The 5,000-nt window shown below is 45.7% G+C and overlaps 1 protein-coding gene across 2 annotated transcripts in view; it reads left to right on the forward strand.

Annotated features, from left to right (window-relative positions):
- The window catches only part of bcar3 (BCAR3 adaptor protein, NSP family member), a 130,733-nt gene that overhangs the window by 83,834 nt on the left and 41,899 nt on the right, over positions 1-5,000 (forward strand). The gene's annotated exons all lie outside the window — the stretch shown is intronic.

Here is a 5,000-nt window from a genome sequence, read left to right on the forward strand (position 1 = left end):
GCATGTGCGTGAGTGCATGTGCGCGTGCGTGCGTGTGCGCGTGCGTGCGTGCATGATCTCTTCCTCTATGTGGCTCGATCTGACCCAATCCCTCTCTTACCCCTTACACTCTCCCAATGTGCTCTCACTCATTCTCTGACCTCATCCTCTGAGTGCCCTGCTTTCTGTCCCTCTGTTTTCTCTCTCTCTCTCTCTCTCTCTCTCTCTCTCTCTCTCTCTCTCTCTCTCTCTCTCTCTCTCTCTCTCTCTCTCTCTCTCTCTCTCTCTCTCTCTCTCTCTCTCTCTCTCTCTCTCTCTCTCTCTCTCTCACTTGTGGCAGCTACAGTACAGTGGTTAAGTGCTGTTGAAAAGGGCTTTAGCAGCAGGACAAAGGCGCTCTGTGTGCTGTGCTCTGGGAGATCCTCTCCCAGCCCCTCTCTCAGCTGCCCTAAACACCCTGTCAACATGAGGGCCTGGGCCTTGTTGTCAGTCTGGGCCTGGATGTCCAGAAATCAGGCAGTGGCAGGGCAGCCTTAGGCAAGCAGGGGGCCTCTGGAAGAGGGAACACCAGCGAGTAAGCATAGGACTACTGTTCTGGCACTGACCCTACTGTAACTCTTGTTGAGAGAGAAAGGGAGAGAGAGAGAGAGAGAGCTCTGTACAAATATTGGCCTCACTCTGAACAGTGAGCTGTGAGTGAGCTGTCCGCTTTCGAGGTCAGAGCATGGCCAGAGCCGTGATAGAGCTGAAGATTAAAGTTAAAAACAACTAGTACACAAACAAATCAACAAAACAGAGATAATCCCGCTTTTAGAGGATGTTGGACAGAATGTTTTCTCAGTTGGGTGCTGTGGACAAGATAATTGACAGGGTGATTAGGACCTAAGCAGAGAAGGCCTTGTTTATTCCAGCATGCTCTGAGTAGACTACTTATGCTTTGGGTGTCACGCTAGAATGAGGAAGCCAGGAAGCAGTTCAGGACGCTATTCAGGACATAGTGATCTCTGATTTATCTCAGACGTATCTGTAATTCCCCTCATTTTTGTTCGTTTCCTTTTCTCCCTCCAGCTCCTCTCCGTTCCTCCTATCACTCTTTTCCACTTTGGGCCTATACTACAAAACTGGTTCAGGATAAGTTAAGGTTATGTTACGAGGTAAATCATCTAATAGAAGAGTCCTGGAGTCCTCATTTCTTAAGAAACTCTCTTGTATTAGATGATTTACCTCTTAACTTAACCTTAACTTATCCTGAACCAGCTTTGTAGTATAGGTCCCTTGTCTCTCTCTGTTAGTCTGTAACAACACCATAGAGCTGTGGTCCTGTTGCCTTTAAAGTGAGCTATCGCCATCTAGTGGTCATGAGCAGACATCACAGCTCTAGCGCTGGTCGAAAGCACTGTTTTGTTTGGATTTAGCGGATTACGGAGAACAGGGAAAGTCTTTGTGTTTAACGCTTTGCATAATAAAGTCCTTGTTACATGACAATTATGCTATTAAGCACAGGATAGAGCTCACCACGGCAATTACTAATGTATAACTGCATTGTGATACTCTGCCTGCATAACACCAGCCTTTAAAACCTGACCTAATGCACAAACCTGGGCAATAAATAGATCAGTGGTGGATTCAGACAAGAAGGCTTTTATTCGAATCCTAGTTTAAACTTCAGGTTATTACAAAGGGCCACTGTGTGTACCCTGTATTTAAGTGTGCTTCTGTAGCCACACTTTTTTTTCTGTATAGGTCACTGTGACTGTAAAGTTATGTAATGTAAAACCCATTTTGAAGTAGGAGTGAATTCTAAGGAAACTTCAAATAAGATTTAATGGTGGGTGGAGTATTGTCACCAGCTCTGTCCAGTTCATTGTTTGCTATTTGTTGCTGTTGCTTTTAAGTGTGGGGAATATTTTTGTTGTTGTTGTGGGCCTGAAGATGAAAAAAAGAACAATTTTTTTTTCTCATTTCTCTCCTGGAGGTAGTCATTTGGTTCCTGCACACAAGAAGAAAAAATATGTAATTATTGTTGTTGGGCTGTGCTGTGTTGTATAGTATTTTAAACTTTTAGTGTGCCTTTTTTTCTCTCCATGAGATGGAAACAAGGAATTTGGAGGGGGAAAACTCGTGTCTACTATTTCGAGAGATTTTAGAGTGCAGTTAGGCTTTGGCAGAAGGTAGGGCATTCTTGTAGAGTGAGAGAGAGGGTTTTGCACTATGGCAGGTCTTTGTTTACGCTTTACGAGTGTGATTAGGGTCAGGGAGTGAGGCTTGAGGCCCGGGATATGCTCGCTGCAGGATACACATGCACGTTGCCATGCGTATTTTATGTCAATTTTGTGCACACCTGAACACAAGCTACGCAAAGGTACGTGCGTGCACATTCTTCTGAATTTCCATGCTGAAGTCGTGGTAGAGTCAAATAATGGTGGACAATATTAACGAGGGCCTAATGGACTATCCACTCCTTAGATGATACCTCCACTATCGTGCACAGTGCTCTGATAGTTGCAAGTATGTGGACTCGTTCGCACACGGTGTCGGTTGTGTGTGTAAATGAAGTCACACAGCAAGCATACCCCAGGCCGTAGTCTCCGATTGGCACCCTACTGTGAGTATTTGGATAATTTGTTCCCACATTTTGAGACTCCCACTTTCACAATCCCTGCCCCTCTGAACCCTTATTAAGCCCCTCCACCATTAACCTGTCCAGAGGCGTGGGGGGCATTTTACATTCATCATTCACATTGACATTAAAAGGGCTCTCCTCAATCCCTCTAGGAATGTGCACTTCTTGTGACAGACAGAGCTTGTTCTCCTCCTCAACAAGGCAAGCAACTAGACTAGTGTTTCTCAACGGGGGCTCTACAGCCTTCAGGGAGCGTTGGGGAGCCCTAGGGAGGGCGGGGAGGGAGGGGAGATATAGCTGAGAGGGGGAGGTGCTTAGTTGCTATTGGGGGGGCATTAGTCTATTTCGTTTTTCAATACTAAGGGGGCGTTGGGAGGCTAATGAGGTGCAGGGGGAGTTTGTTCAAAAAAGGTGGAGAACCACTGACCTAGAGGAAGGAGGTGTTAGTGAAGTGAGCGAGGTAGACATCCACTCACTGGTTCACCTTGAATAATTTTTTGAAGTCAAAGAAAGATAGCAATCCAGCCACCCAGTCAGAGCAGACAGAGCCTGTACTCTTCAGCAATACAAGCAGGGCTCTAAATGAACACCAGCCAACCGGCCAAACGCTGGTGAAATTTCAGTTTGACTGGTAGAAAAGACCAACTTACTCGCCACTTTGACCCATTATTGAGTGTGTGTTTGGGTTGTAAAATTAACATCTACTAGCCATTGTCTGGTGATTAAAAAAAGTTAATTTTAAAGCCCTGAATACATGCACCTAGGGGAAGCAGGTTTTAGTTGAAGGAGGTTGACATCCAGTGACTAGTTCACCTTGAGAAACTTGCCGAAGTCACGAAAGGCAGTGCTTCAGCCACACAGTCCTGATGCCACTCCTGGCGTAGAGCCATCACTAAATGACCACTCTCCCTGAGGTGGAGGGCGTTCAGCCTCACACACACGCTCACACTTTAATAGGCATCGGTGGAAGCATTTCCCTCTTAAAAAGCCTTCATTACCGCCACTGTATGGCTGTGAGACACAACACACCAGCCCAGTCAGTCACACACTTAAAGTGTAGTGGAAATCGCTTTGAATGAAAGCCTCGGCTTAAAAGCATAAATGTAAAACGTAAATGTAAGAAGCCTCCAGTCTCCAATCTCCAATCTTGTGCTCCATTCATATGCACTTTGCCTCCCTCTCCATCTGCTTGGGAGGAAGCCATGCATGTCAAAGGAGAGCTCTCTCCGGACATCAAAACCAGCCAGTAAATGACCTTAACAAACGGATCAGGAGAAAGTGCTGATTAGCTTGTAACCCTGAACACAAAAGGCCCACCCACCCACCCTAAGGACAGCTGAGGTGTGGTGTGGTGTGGTGTGGTGTGGTGTGGTGGACAGACGCTCTAAGAAATTCCCAGAGCTGCAGACACTTGACTTCCTCTCATCCATTTTCTACGCTTCTTTTCTTTTTTTGTTGCATCTTTTTTGTTCTTGTTAATCCCCAGAGGGATTAAGTGTGTTCCAGGGAGGGGGTTGTCTTGAGAAAGGAGAGAGAGAGAGAGAGAGAGAGAGAGAGAGAGAGAGAGAGAGAGAGAGAGAGAGAGAGAGAGAGAGAGAGAGAGAGAGAGAGAGAGAGAGAGAGAGAGAGAGAGAGTTGTTGAGGGGGTTCAGAGTCTCCTGGGGGTGACTGAGGACAGTTGTGGATGGAGAAGGTTCCCTGCTGTGCTGCTCTTTTCATGTGCGATCCCCGGCAACACCACCCAGCAGCATCAGCCCACAATCACACTTAACACACACTCACAAACAAAGCTCTCATTTGTTACTTAGTTAGTTGGTTTATGCCTCAAGGTATTGTGGAGGCACAGGAAGTAGTTAACATCACCCAAGGGCATGACAGAAGGTGCTTTCTGGAGATGTCTTCCTCACTTCAACTGGACGACGGAGCAGACGTGAACAGCGGCTGTATGGTGGTAAATGAATTAATGATTCACGATTCAGGATCACTTTCTTCACTAATTCTTCACAGCACACAGGAATACACTCAGCTGTGCAAGTTGTATTAAATCTAATACAGGTTATATCAGATATACTCTAGCACAGGACAACAATCAAATGCTGTATGGTGGTAAATTAACGAATGATTCACGGTCCAGGATCACTTTCTTCACCAGTTCTACAAAGCACACAGGAATATAGATTCTGCTGTGCAACTTAGTGTATGAAATCTAATACAGGTTATATCAGGCATACTCTAACATCGGATGACAATCAAATGCAATGCAGTCACAGGCAACATCGTGACCTCAGGCGGCCCGGACAACAGCACATAAGAGGATGATGTCCAGATTTATTTGCCACAAGGCCATATTCACAAAAGTCATGGTGGGTAATTTTTTATGTTAAAAAAAGATCCTTTT

This window comes from Engraulis encrasicolus, chromosome 6, assembly GCF_034702125.1.
Source record: "Engraulis encrasicolus isolate BLACKSEA-1 chromosome 6, IST_EnEncr_1.0, whole genome shotgun sequence".
Taxonomy (NCBI): Eukaryota; Metazoa; Chordata; class Actinopteri; order Clupeiformes; family Engraulidae; genus Engraulis; species Engraulis encrasicolus.